Source organism: Schistocerca serialis, chromosome 4 (genome assembly GCF_023864345.2).
Source record: "Schistocerca serialis cubense isolate TAMUIC-IGC-003099 chromosome 4, iqSchSeri2.2, whole genome shotgun sequence".
NCBI lineage: Eukaryota > Metazoa > Arthropoda > Insecta > Orthoptera > Acrididae > Schistocerca > Schistocerca serialis.
In genome coordinates this window covers 287,157,584-287,173,173 of record NC_064641.1, presented here as the reverse complement: position 1 = coordinate 287,173,173, position 15,590 = coordinate 287,157,584, and the positions used below count along the sequence as shown (strand labels likewise).

The following is a 15,590-nucleotide window of genomic DNA, read 5'->3' as shown; positions in this document are numbered from 1 at the left end:
GGGTTTCCATCTGAGCCCTTGATATTCATACAAGTGGCTCTCTTTTCTCCAAAGGTCTCTTTAATTTTCCTGCAGGCAGTATTTATCTTACCCCTCGTGAGATAAGCCTCTACATCCTTACATTTGTCCTCTAGCCATCCCTGCTTAGCCATTTTGCACTTCCTGTCGATCTCATTTTTGAGACCTTTTGTATTCCTTTTTGCCTGCTTCACTTACTGCATTTTTGTATTTTCTCCTTTCATCAATTAAATTCAATATCTCTTCTGTTACCCAAGGATTTCTACTAGCCCTCGTCTTTTTACCTACTTGATCCTCTGCTGCCTTCACTATTTCATTCCTCTAGCTACCCAATCTTCTTCTACTGTATTTCTCTCCCCCATTCCAGTCAATTGTTCCTTTATGCTCTCCCTGAAACTCTGTACAACCTCTGGTTCTTTCAGCTTATCCAGGTCCCATTTCCTTAAATTCCCACCTTTTTGCAGTTTCTTCTGTTTTAATCTACAGTTCATAACCAGTAGATTGTGGTCAGAGTCCACATCTGCCCCTGAAAATGTCTTACAATTTAAAATCTGGTTCCTAAATCTCTGTCTTACCATTATATAATCTATCTGAAACCTTCTAGTATCTCCAGGGTTCTTCCATGTATACAACCTTATTTCATGATTCTTGAACCAAGTGTTAGCTATGATTGAGGAATGCTCTGTGCAAAATTCTACCAGGCAGCTTGCTCTTGCATTTCTTAGCCCCAATCCATATTCACCTACTATGTTTCCTTCTCTTCCTTTTCCTACTATCAAATTCCAGTCACCCATGACTATTAAATTTTTGTCTCCCTTCACTACCTGAATAATTTCTTTTATCTCATCATAAATTTCATCAATTTCATCATCATCTGCAGAGCTAGTTAGCATATAAACTTGTACTACTGTAGTAGGCATGGGCTTTGTGTCTATCTTGGCCACAGTAATGTGTTCACTATGCTGTTTGTAGTAGCTTACCCACACTCCTATTTTTTTTATTGATTATTAAACCCACTCCTGCATTACCCCTATTTGATTTTGTATTTATAACCCTGTATTCACCTGACCAAAAGTCTTGTTCCTCCTGCCTCCGAACTTCACTAATTCCCACTATATCTAACTTTAACCTATCCATTTCCATTTTTAAATTTTCTAACCTACGTGCCCGATTAAGGGATCTGACATTCCACGCTCCGATCTGTAGAACGCCAGTTTTCTTTCTCCTGATAATGACATCCTCCTGAGTAGTCTCTGCCTGGAGATCCGAATGGGGGACTATTTTACCTCTGGGATATTTCACCCAAGAGGACACCATCATCATTTAATCATACAGTAAAGCTGCGTGCCCTCGGGAAAAATTACAACTGTAGTGTCCCCTTGCTTTCAGCCATTCACAGTACCAAGTACCAGCACAGCAAGGCCATTTTGGTTAGTGTTACAAGGCCAGGTCAGTCAATCATCCAGACTGTCCCCTGCAACTACTGAAAAAGCTGCTGCTCCTCTTCAGGAACCACACATTTGTCTGGCCTCTCAACAGATCCCCCTCTGTTATGGTTGCACCTATGGTAGGGCCATCTGTATCGTTGAGGCACGCAAGCCTCCCCACCAACGGCAAGGTCCATGGTTCATGGGGGGGGGGGGGGGGGGGGCTTTCAATGATCTGTCTCAATATTTTGTGGAGAAATTTCTCAAGAACCTAAACCAGAGAAGGCAATAATGTTGGACACTGAGGTCTGGAGTGAATTTGAAATTCAAACTAAGCTTAAAGGTGTTCCATTAGGTTCAGGTTGAGAATCTGTGCAGGCTAGTCTATTTCAGGAATGTTATTGTCCCAAAACAATTACCTCACAAATGTTGCTTTATCACAGAGAGCACTGTCATGCTGAAACAATCAGTCATTTCCTCCAAGCCGTTCCTCTTCTATACATGGTACACAATACTGTAAAATGACTTCATATACTTCCACATTCAGCATTTTTTTTAGGTGCAATGAGGAGATCACACCCTAACCATAACTGATACAACCATACAATATCACCACCTCATTCATACTTCACTGTTGGCACCGCAGATGATGATAAGTAACATTCTCCAGGCATTCACCAAACCCAAACTCTTCCACTGAACTGCCACAGTGTATGGCATGAATCATCACTCCAGATCACTAATTTCAAGTCATCCACTGACTGGGGCATTGCTCTTTGCACCGTCTCAAAAACTGCTTAGGAGTGACTATCGAAATGTGTGGCAAGGAGATGCTCAACCATTGTACCCCATTCTTTTCAACCCCCTATACAGTTACTGAGCTAGCAGGACTGCTAGTAACACTTCAGAACCACAGGGTGATTCCTTCTACTGATTTTATGAGATTTTGTACAAATAGCCTCCACAACGATCAATGGTCCCTATCTGTCAGAACATAAGTTCTACGTGCTCATGTTTACCTATAGTTGTTCCTTCACATTTATTCTTTACTATCACGACACCAGCAGTTGAATTGGATGGCCTTAGAAGGGCTGAAATGTCTCTGATAGGTCTGTTACTCACAAGGGAAACTCCCCATTGCCACTCCCCACTCAGATTTAGTGGTAAGACAGCCCAGTGTATAGCCTGTGAAAAACTGAACACAAGTCAAGCATGAAAACAGGAAGAAGGTGTACTGAACTGTGAAAAGAAATCGAAATACAAACAGTGAATGGTCCAAGAACAAGTGCAAAAAAGAGCAGTGAAAAACGATAACCCATCGTGGGTAAGTAAGTGGTCATGGTGTTGGACTACCAAGTGGGTGAGGTGTGTTCAAAACTCCCTTCTGCCATTTATTTATTTATTTATTTACTTATTTTTCATAACACTATGAACTGCCTGTCTGGTCATTGAAAAGTTTGTTCAAAAATGTGTGTGAAATCTTATGGGACTTAACTGCTAAGGTCATCAGTCCCTAAGCTTACACACAACTTAACCTAAATTATCCACACACACACACACACACACACACACACACACACACACACACACACACACACACACGCACGCACACACACGCCCACACACGCACATGCCTGAGGGAGGACTCGAACCTCCGCCGGGACCAGCCGCACAGACCATGACTGCAGCACCTTAGACCGCTCGGCTAAACCCGCATGGCGAAAAGTTTGTACTCTTTCAGTAGTCCTGGCAGTTCTCATACTATACATTGGCTATAGGATGAATCATGTGGTAAGAATACATTACTGTTGCAAGTAAATGTGATGATTTTTAAGAGCAGGCAAGATATCACATGGACATCTCACAGAAATGAAAATAACAAACAAACAGGTGTGAATTATGTTACAACAAAGTAATTCAAGAGTAAAGATTTCCAAAATGGAACACAGCTTCAAAAACATTAACAACATATGTTTTGACAGAGCACAGAGAAATTGTGTGATTGTGAAACTGTTGTATTTGTTTGTTGCAGCTTATGTGACAAACTATTATGTTTTCATCATTTCTCTTCGAGAGATCACATTCACATTTGTGTTCATAAGAACACCCATATTAGGCAAGGCAGCACACCTCACTGACTAACCAGTCATATACAAATTATTTGCATTAATAAGAGATTCCTGTCATATGACACACATGCTGTCTCTAATGATGTGTATGACACACCAGATGTGTTTTCCAGTGACAGATTTCACTGACATGTCACCTTGTCATCAAACATTTGTGGTTCCCATTCGAAAGCCACTTCCTTTTGGCTGCTAATATAGTAGTTGTACAGAATCAACTGTCTTTATAGGTCACTACCTTACATCTTGCTGTTTCAAACAGATATTATGCCATGACACAGACACAAATTTGAATAAAGCAACGAGCAGGGGAAAAAATGGCACAAGGAAGATTTGAACACAGCTCATCCACTTGGCACTCCAACACCATAACTATTTAACTATGATGCTATTTGTCTTCCCAGCTGCTCTATATTGCACTTCACCTTCTTGGACTGTTCATTCTGTCTATTTTGCCTTTTTTCACATTTCAGCACACCTTCTTCCTGTTTTCATGCTTGATCCGTGTTCAGTTTTTTACTTGCTGTCCCCTGGGCTCTTTTACTGCTAAATATGAAGGGAGTGCGATGGGGAGTTTCCTTGTCGGGTAACAGCCAAAATGACTCGTCACATTCAAAGTCACTGAGCTTTCTTTGCTGATCCATTCTGCTGTTACTGCTTCTCTAGTGACAACACAATACTTCTCACCTTCTTTTAAATTGATGGGTCTGCATATAATGTCAAACTGGAAAGGATTATGATGTACTTGTTCATATCTGCATCAAGATGTGTGATAAGAGTTACTTGATAATGACTGTCTTTGTGTGTAAGTGTATTTATAAAAGGCAGGTCACATTTCAGAGCCTCTAAGAAGTGTAGATAAAATAAATCTATCTTACCCACCTTTCCAATCTGATCATCATGAGGTATTATCAAATTATTTAGAACAGTCTGCCTGGAAATATTCTGGCAACAGGAAGAATGTTGTTATTGTAACTGTCACTTTAGGCCCAACCAACATCTATTGGAGATAAAATTAGCATTTTGTAAGAACAGATTAAATTGTCCATTAGTCCACAAAACCAGTCAATAATAATTCCTGATTGAAATTAATATAAATTCAAGCACAGCTACTTCATTGTGGATGCATGTTACAGTTATAATATAAGCAGAGAGATTCATCTTGTGATGGTCGAAACAACTTGTTCAACAAATAGAAGCACTGTATGAAAACGTACTAACAAGTGGTGTGCAGCTGAAGGCCCATCTCTCTAGTCACGTATAAATTGGAAATCATGGCAGTCTCTGTCCAAATATATGTCCAACCCAGTTCATGCAAATAGCAGCAGTGTTCGTAGATTATTTCGTAGAGACAGAGTCAGATAATAGCAATGATCAAAGGAAAAACTGAGTGCTAGCCGGGCACCTGATCATCTTATATTGGTCTGCTGCAGAATATCATGGGTGTGGCTTGGGATATCAGCAATTTCCCCAGAGGAGGCGCCCTTGCTAGGTGTGGGAGAACTTATGCATATTGATACATCTGCATCTTCCAGTTGCATGTCTGGTGGGCTTACTAAATTTATCATGCAGGCTGTTGTAAAGAATTTTATGATATATCCTACCTGAAAAACATCAGATGACCAAAACTAGTAGTTCATAAAGAATTATTTTATCAGTGAGACTTCCTGGTTCTAAAATATGACATTTTTCATCTATTTATGGGCTCTGGGGCACCAACTGCACAAAATATGATTGTAAAATTTCCACTGACAAAGCTGACTGCATGGAAAATATGCTGTAATAAAGATTTCAAAACTGTGTGTGTGCATTCATCGACAGCTTTCTTGGTTGATTTCTGATGTCCAAAGCCATGTGGAGACCTATATAGTTACTGTCTCCTTTTTTACAATCTTTATTAACTTTTTGTGCATTAAGCATTCCAATACTTTGAACAAACAAGGGAATAATGTGAGAGGCCAATAGTTCATCACTTTATGTTTCTTGCCAGTTCTGTAAATAGTTATTACTTTTGATGTTTCTAACATTTCTGGAAAGTATCTGGTTGTCCTGTTGATTCCATATTCTCTAAGGTCTGTAAGGTATTTCTGGTACCAAGCACTGTGGGTTTCGAATCCACGCCAGACAGCATGGAACTCGATGACCTGTTATGTATTTAGGTGGCTGCCTGTCACTCAGCGAGGCAGTCTGGTATTTGCATTGAGTTGGTTGATATCTTGCTTACAGAAGTCGTGCTTATATTGCGTGTGCTTACTTCCCATTTATAAGTGGATGTTGTTTTGCTTTTGTGAGGTTATCTCTTGTGACACCATTGCTTAATAATTTGTTGTTGATCTCGGTGTCTTGGTTGGTTGTCTGTCATTGTGCTTGTCCTTCCATTCCCATTCATCTGTCTTGTTTGTTCATGGGCCACTCCCATTCGGTCCCACTGCATTTTCGGTAGCAGCAACCCCGCGACTGTTGCTGTTGCGCTTACAACATTTTGGCGATGCGGTAAACGGCAGTAGTTGTTAGCATGGAGACTCAGTTGGTCTGTCTTCTGGAACAGTAGCAGCAGCTCATGCAGCAGCAGCAACTTCAGTTAGACATGCAGTTGCTAATGGACAAAGTTGATGCCCGGGATGCATTACCACAACAGCTTCCAGGTCCTCGGGTGCCCAATGCTTTCCCATGTCCGCCATCTTTCCTACCATTTAATGATGCTAAAAAAGACTGGGAAACATACTTACATGAACTGAAACAACATTTCACAGTTTTTCAAGTCATGGATGACCCCTTGCAGTGGTCGTTGTTTTTGTCTTGGGCCTCCCCAGACACATTCTTTCTTCTCTGCAAGTGGCCACCCTTGTCCGATCCTGTGGCTCTCTCTTTCCAGGAGATATACCTGATGCTGACAAACTATTATTCACAGTGCTACCATGTGGTTGCCTCTCGGCTGGAGTTCCACCAGTGCCATAGACAGCCTGGTCAATCATATCGTTCCTGGATCACAGACTTGCAGGGTCTCAGCCGTCAATGCAATTTGACGTGCACCAATCAGCAGTGTAAGGCTTTGTAGGCAGACTCCCTGATCCAGATGTGGTGGCTCAGTTGGCTCCTGATCCTGAGGTCTGCACTGCAGCGTTGAAACTCAATAATGCCTCATTGGCAGATATTCTCTGCATTGTCCACTCATTTGAATTTTCTCAGGCAGCTAACAATTGTCTCGTGCCGTGGCCACAAGTGGCGGCACTCAATGCGTCTCTGTGGGTTCCACCCTCATGACAGAGATGTGGCCCAGCCAACAGAGGCCAGCTCTGTCAGGACTCCTCTTTGTCCAACATCTCTATGGCATCAGAGCCTCTGGTCGCCCCGTGTCACTGGCTGCATGGCCCACTTTCATTTACCCACAGTGCTTTACCACACACTCTCGAGCTTATGGCCTCAACCATTGGAAAACATGCATGCTGTGTGAGAAGGAGGGCCACATCCAATCTGTTTGTCATATTCACTCGACTCGCTCCTGTCCTGCCACTAATGGGCCTCAGGGTACAGTACATGCTCTGCAGACAGTTGTCCCACTGGAGGACCCGTCAGCACAGAAGCTATTCCTCAAACTCCACCTTTTTTCTGAGGATGTCAGTTTCCAGGTCGACACTGGGGCCACTATCTCCTTGATTAATATTGCAACATATACCTGCCTGGACTCCCCTGCGTTGTCACCTCCCTCTCGGTGTTTGGTCGCCTATGGCAACGGTTCCATTCCCCTTTGTGGGCAGTTCGTCATCCAGGCATCACACAAACATGTTCTCCAGCTCCTTACCCTATTTGTTGTTGACCATCTGTTGGCTTCAAATATTTTTGGCCTGGATGCATTTCAACTGTTTGGCTTTTCAATTTCTGATGAAGTTAAGGTCATTTCCACGGCTGTTCCTTTTCACGACTTGGACAATCTGTGCTTGGCTTTTGCGTCATTGTTTGTGATGGATCTCAGGTGTGCTTCACATTTTCAGGTGCACATCACACTTTGGCTGGATGTGCAGCCTCACATTTCCAGACCAGACCAATTCTGGTGGCCTTACAGCCAGCAGTCAAGCTGGAACTCGATCGGCTCCAGGCTGCTGGCATCCTCGAGCCTGTGTCATACACTGCTTGGGCGACACCATTGGTGGTTGTACAGAATCCAGTGGGTCCCTTCGCTGTGTAGGGACTTCGGCGCTACTGTCAATGCTCAGTCCTTAGTAGACACTTACCCCATTCCCCAACAGGAAGACCTTCTCACCAAGCTTGCGTGGGGAGGGTACCTGGCTGAGGCAAACCACCAGTTACCCTTGGATGCCAATTCCCAGAACATCATGGTTATCAACAGACCTTTCAGATTATACAAGTACAAGTGCTTTCCATTTGGTGTCTCTTCAATACTGGCAATTTTCCAGCGGTACCTGGAGCAGCTTATGCAGCCTATCCCAGCCTGCATGAATTATCTGGATGACATCTTGGTCACTAGGTGTTCGCGCCAGGTACCTTTGCACAACCTCAGTGTCTTATTTCACACAGTGCAATTTGTGGGTTTACACTGTCAGGTGGCCAAGTGTTGTTTTTTTCAACTGGAAGTGGAATACTTAGGCCACTGGCTTAGCAAAGGTGGCATTCACCCTTCGGGTCACAACGTTGCAGCCATTGAGGCCCTTCCTCATCTTACTTATTACTTAAAGTTCTTACCCCAAGCTGCCTCCATTGCTCAACCCCTCAATCACTTGCGTTGCAAAGGGGTGACTTTTGAAAGGACTTCTGCCTGTGACCAGGCTATTCTCCATTCAAAGGGAATGCTGAAGTCCGCCCCTCGTCTTACTCCCTTCTCTCTGGACCATCCCTCGGTTGTGGCAGCTGATGCGTCGGCCCACCACTTATGCATTTAAGACGTTAACCCCAGCACAACGTAAATACTCCTGGATTGAAAAGGAGGCCCTGGCAGTAGTGTTCGCCATCCAAAAATATCCCATCTATCTCTTTGGGGCAAAGTTCACCCTCCTGACAGTCCACAAACCCTTAGTTATTCTGTTTGGACCCCACACTCACCTTCCAGAGCAGACAGCTCAATGTCTCCAGCACTGGGCGTTATTTTCATGGAATTACACTTACACCATCCAGTATAAGCCCACGGCCCACCATACTAATGTGAACGCTTTGTCATGTCTCCCAGCAGGCCCAATCCTATATTTGAACAACAGCAGGTCCTCTGCTTTCACATTGTTTCCACCCACCAGGATTCACTGGATGGTCTGCTTCTTATGGCTGCTCACATTGCCACGGCTATATGCTGAGACCCTATCTTGCAGCAGGTTCTTCACTACGTGGTCCACGGTTGGCCCTCCTATATTACTCATTGGATGCAGACCAACTTCAGCCCCTGGTGCCACCTGTCCCACAGGCTCTCCATGGTTGATGATGTCCTGTTGGCCACAGAGTTGGATGCCCATTGAATGGTCATCCCTCCAGATTTTCGACGTCACGTGCTCAGTTTGTTACACCGTGGATACTGGGGTATGTCCTGCACGAAAGTTTTGGCTTGCCAGAATGTGTATTGGCCCAGCATCGATGGTGATATTGACCACGTGGCCAACGGGTGCACTATGTGTGCATGTCATCAGGCAAGCCCCCCCTCAGTCATTTGCACACTAGCCTATGCCTCACCGGCCCTGGCATTACATCCACCTCAATTTTGCGGGCACATTTTTGGGGTCCATGTGGTTACTTATCATTGATGCCTACTACAAATATTCATATGCTGTCCGCATCGCATCCACCACCACAGAGGCCACACTCATGGCCCTGGCCCAGGTTCTCACCATTGAGGCCCTGCATCACACATTGGTCTCCGATAATGACCCCCAATTCACGGCTTCCATCCTCCTTGCACAACTTCTGTCAGGCCATCAGTATCAAACATATCCATAGCCCACCTTTCCACCCTTCCTCCAATGGTGCAGCAGAGAGGCCTGTCCGCACATTTAAACCACAGCTGACAAAGGCGGTCAAAACATCTCCAACCACATTGGCCCTCATCCTGTTCTTGAGCACATATCACACCATGCCAATTGTCGGAATAGTTCAGTGGAGCTCCTCCATGGGCAACAGCCATGGACCCTGCTCCATTTGCTGATGCCATCACCCTCCCACCCCCGCTCCTGGCCCTCTCAGGATTACGCCCCTCGCGCGGCCATGTCGGCCTGTGTGGTATGGGAGCATGGCAGGTTGGACACCTGACCTGCCACGGTCATCGCGACCCATGGGCAGCATGTGACGTCAGTGCTGACATCAAAAGGGGTGGAGCACTGCCATCATAACCAGCTCCACCCATGTGCCCCTGCGGGACTCCCACCGCTGCCTCCTCCTGCACTACCCCTCCTTCGGGTACAGACATGGTCCTCAAGTCGCCACCACTGCCCCCGATTGCTGCCTCCCTGTGGGTCTGCTGCCAGCCCTCCAGCCCCCAGGTGGATCAGAGGCTCCCTCTGACAACCTGGCCTCTGGGTTGGCTCTCATGCACACATTGAATGTCCCTTCCTCCCCGACAACGGCAGTTGACGAGTCCGGGTCTTCTTCCATCTGCCGACCACTGCAGCACTGTCCGGGGCATTTTTGCCACTATGCCCAAGTTTCAGGGGGGAGGGATCTGGTACTGAGTGCCACGGGTTTTGAATCCATGCCACATGGCATGGAACTCGATGACCACTAGAGGTCTCTGCAGCAGTTGCGCCGTAAGCTGTGGCTGCACACGCTCCTGGTCCTGAGTCTAACGTTTATCTCAGCGGCCAGTAGCGACATACTCTGTTACGTATTTAGGCGGCTGCCTCTCACTCAGCGAGGCAGTCTGGTATTCACATTGAGTCAGTTGATATCTCATTTACAGATATCGTGTTTACGTTGCGTGTGCTACATCCTGTATATGAGTGGACATTGTTTTGATTTCAAGATGTTATTTCTTGTGACCCCATTGCTTAATACTTTGTTGTTGATCTTGGTGTCTTGGTTGGTTGTCTGTCATCGTGCTTGTCCTTCCATTCCCGTTTGTCCATCTTGTTTGTTCGTAGGCCACTCCCGTTTGGTCCCGCCGTGTTTTCATTAGCTGCAATCCCGCGACCATTCCTGTCATGGTTACAACAGTAACTGATGTAGTTCCACACTTTTGACCAATGAACAAAACATGAACTTTTGAAATACTGTGTGAGCTTTGTGTCTAGACTCAAGACATCCTAATAAATATAACTCAATATGTCATTCTCAATAGAAATAAGTTGTTGGATATGAAGAATATCATTGGGCACTCCCAAAGAGAGGATCATTAGTGCATACATGTTTATAAATGATCTGATGGGTAATGTCAGAAACTGCATAAGGCTGTTACATAGTAATATTGCTTTGTGTAGAATTATTCACAGATAATAGACAGAAATCACTTACCAAAATTTGATGTAAGTAATATTTATCTTTTTCAAATTAACAGTTCAGTCTCAGAATCGATACTAGAAACAAGAATGATCTTCATAATGATTTAAAGTTAATTACCAAGGTCAAGAAAGGTCCCCATAGTTCAGGAACAACTCATTTTCAACAACTTTCCTATGGGCATAAAACGTTTAGCTACCAATAAAGTTCAGTATAACCTGCCTAATATAACAGATTGTAGAAATTCTTCCTAACGACCCAGAACCTCAAACCCCTCACATGGTTCAGATTCATTGATAACATCTTTGTCATCTGGATTGAGGATAAGGACAGCCTATGCACATTCCTGAAAAACCTCAACACCTTATCCTCCATCTGCTTCACCTGGTCCTCCTCTACCCAAAAAGCCACCTTCCTTGATGTTGACCTCTAGCTCAAAGATGGCTACATCAGTACCTCTGTCCATATCAAACCCACCAACCACCAACAATACCTCCATTTTGACAGCTGCCGCCCATTGCATACCAAGATGTCTCTTCCGTACAGCCTAGCCACCATGGCTGTCACATCTGTAGTGATAAGCAGTCCCTCTCAAAATATACCAAGGGTCACACTGAGGACTTCACGGACCATAATTACCCTCCCAACCTCATACAGAAACAGATCTCTTGTGCCTTATCTCTCCAGTAACCCATTACCACTCAATATCCCACCATCCAGACACAGAGGGCATACCTCTCACGTCTCAGTACCACCCAGGAGTGGAGCAACTGAATCATACTCTCTGTCAGTGTTTCAACTACCTCTCATCATGCCCTGAAATGAGGAATGTCCTACTCACTGTCTTTCCTGCTCCTCCCACAATGCTATTCAGCTGGATACCAGACTTACACAATATACTCGTCCATACTTGCACAACCTCTACTCCCAGTCGCTTGGCTCATGGCTCATGGCTCATATCCTCGTAATAGACTTAAACGCAAGACCTCTCCCATACATTCTTCCACCACCACCACCACCACCACCACCACCACCACCTCCACCTATTCCAGTCCAGTCACAAGCATCCCTATCCCAACAAATGCAGGGCTACCTGTGACACCAGTCATGTGATCTATAAGCTAAGCTGCAACCACTGTGCTGCATTGTGCATGGGCATGACAACCAACAACTTGTCAGCCTGCACTAATGACCGCTGACAAATTGTGGCCAAGAAACAGCTGAACCACCCAGTTGCTGATCACGCTGCCTGCCAAAACATTTTTCATTTCAACAACTGCTTCATAGCCTGTGCCATCTGGATCCTTCCTTCCAACATCAGCTTTTCTGAACTGCAGAGGTGGGAACTCTCCCTGCAATACGTCCTACATTCCCGTATTCCTTCTGGCCTTAACCTACATTAGTCATTGTCCTGTACCCACCTATCCCCTTCCCTGTTTCCATTTCAGCACTACACAGCCTTCTGTTCCACCTATGCAGTCACAGTCTTTTTACTTCTCTCATTTCCTGCCCCTCTCCCTCCATTTGAGGCCCTCAGTCTGAGCACTTGACTGTACCTAGCTTCCCTACACTTTCTCCAGCTCAACCTGTATGCCCACACAGGCAGTGCTTTGCCATTCCCTGTCCCTACCCTGTTATCTCGCCCCAACCGTGTGTGTGTGTGTGTGTGTGTGTGTGTGTGTGTGTGTGTGGGTGGGTGTGTGTGTGTTTTCTTGTTAGCAGTTTTTTTTGTTGTGCCTGTCTGTGACTCAGGTTTGTTAATTTAATTTGTCTTACGCACACTGTTTTCTAAGAACATGCTAAAAACCTCGGCTGGTATCATAACTACCTAGTTACATGATAGAGGTAGTCAGCATATAATGTGTGTAACTGCCGATGATAATGTGCTTCATATTCAAAGGTTATGATTGAGATGTTAACATCATAGATTACCTAATTTCATTTCCAATTTGTATCATCTGTGTTAACAGAATATTTACATGTATTGCAACAAGTTTGACACTACAGTAAACTCTCAATTATCTGTGGGAGATTATCTGCTTCACAGATTTTCCATGGCCTATTACCCCACTTTTTTCCTGTTGAAAAGTTTTCTTTTACCCTGAGTGGTTGCAGGTGAGTGATCATCTTACATTGCAACATGAGTGTAGTAAACAATGAGCTGCCTGAACACTGCAAGTGCTGCACTTTGATTGTTAGGTAAGATAGCCATTGGTTTCCATTAGTGCCAAACAATGTCTGAAAGTGAATGTGTGTCCTGTTAATGATACAGCAGAAACTGGCAGTAATACATGAACTCAAAGAAAGCAGAATTAGTACACAAAATCTGGCATTGATTTCCTATGTGAGTGAAACTATAATCCATGATATTCAGAAAAACAAAGACAAAATAATGCAGTTTGATAACAGTCTGACTTTTAAAAGGTTAATCAAATTGGAAAATTATGAAAATGTGTGCTTACACTGAAGTGCTTGAAGCTATGCTGGAATGGTTACAACAGAAACAAGCAGAGGGCATACAAGTATCTGGCCCAATATTTGCCAAACAGGCCCAGTTGTTCTTCAAAACCTTGAGGAACAAAGTAGATTTTAATGCATCTTCTGGCTAGTTCAGAAGATTTAAACAGCGTCATGGTATCCAGAGATTGCCATCTGAAGAGAAAAGTTAAGTAGGGATAATAAGGTTGCTTTTGAATTTTGTTATGATTTCCAGGGGTTTATTTCATGGGTAAATTTGATTCTGGAGCAAATATACAATGCAACAAAACTCGGCTGTTTTGGAAGTGCTGACCATCAACCACTTTAGCTTTTGAGACAGAGTGTAGCACACCTACATCTACATTACATTCACATATGGAGTGAAGGGAGCATGATAATTTGAGTGCCTCTGTGCATGCAGTAATTATTCTAAACTTATCCTCAAGATCCCTAAGTGATTGATATCTAGGGGGTTGTAGTATATTCCTAGAGTAATCATTTACAGCTGTTTCTTGAAACTTTGTTAATAGACTTCCTGGGGATAGTTTATGTCTATCTGCAAGACTTCCAGTTCAGTTACTAAAGCATTTCTGTGACACTCTCCCATGGATTAAACAAACATGTGACCATTTGCACTGCCCTTCTCTGTACATTCTCAATATCCTCTGTTAGTCCTCTTTGGTATGGGTCCCACACACTTGACCAATATTCTAGAACAAGTCACACAAGTGATTTGTAAGCAATCTCCTTTATAGACTGATTGCACTTTCCCCAGTATTCTCCCAATAAACCAAAGTTTACCACCTGCTTTACCCATGACTGAACCTATATGATCATTCCATTTCATTTTCCTATGAAGTGTAACATACAGGTATTTGTAGAATTGGCCAATTCCACCAGTGCATTGATATTATAGTCATAGGATACTACATATTTTCATTTTGTGAGGTGCAAAATTTTCCATTTCTTAACATTTGAAGCAAGTTGCCAATTTCTGCACCATGTTAAAACTTATCGAGGTCTGAATGAATATTTATGCAGCTTCTTTCACTTCACTGAAGATAAATGCATCATCTGTGAAAACCCTGATTTTACTACTAACATTGTCTCCCAGGCCATTAGTATGCAACATGAACAGCAAGGGTCCCAACAAATTTCCCTGGGCCACACCCAAAGTTACTTCTACGTCTGAAAATAACTCTCCATCCAAGATAACATTCTGTGTCCTCCCTACCAAAAAGTCCTCAATCCAGTCACAAATTTCACTTGATACCCAGTATGATCTTACTTTTGATAATAAGCATAGGTGTGGCACTGAGTCAAATGATTTTTGAGAATCAAGAAATACTGCATCTACCTGGATGCATTGATCCAAAGCTTTAATTACTGCATGTGAGAAAAGAGCTCCTGGTTATAAATCTAGAAAGAAAAGAATAACCTTGTTAATGGTATGGGACCACATAAAGTTAAGTTGGTTTAATAGGTGAAGTTAAAAACTTGTGCTGGTTCAAAGGAAATGAAATACATAATTTACCTGTCTATTTGTTGCACAACAATGGGCCATTGATGGTCTGCTTAATATTTCAAACATGGTTCCATATTTTATTTGTGCCACAGGTGCAAGGATTAAGTCAGGTGATGCTGAGGGAATTAGATTAGGAAATGAGAAACTTAAAGTAGTAAAGGAGTTTTGCTATTTGGCGAGCAAAATAACTGACAATGGTCGAAGTAGAGAGGATATAAAATGTAGACTGGCAATGGCAAGGAAAGCGTTTCTGAAGAAGAGAAATTTGTTAACATCGAATATAGATTTAAGTGTCAGGAAGTCATTTCTGAAAGTATTTGTATGGAGTGTGGCCATGCATGGAAGTGAAACATGGACGATAACTAGTTTGGACAAGAAGAGAATAGAAGCTTTTGAAATGTGGTGCTACAGAAGAATGCTGAAGATTAGATGAGTAGATCACATAACTAATGAGGAGGTATTGAATAGGATTGGGGAGAAGAGAAGTTTGTGGCACAACTTGACTAGAAGAAGGGATCGGTTGGTAGGACATGTCCTGAGGCATCAAGGGATCACCAAATTAGTATTGGAGGGCAGCATGGAGGGTAA

At 43.5% G+C, this 15,590-nt stretch overlaps 1 protein-coding gene across 1 annotated transcript in view; it reads left to right on the top strand.

Moving 5' to 3' along the window:
• The window catches only part of LOC126474400 (high affinity cationic amino acid transporter 1-like), a 169,106-nt gene that overhangs the window by 52,852 nt on the left and 100,664 nt on the right, over positions 1 to 15,590 (top strand). The gene's annotated exons all lie outside the window — the stretch shown is intronic.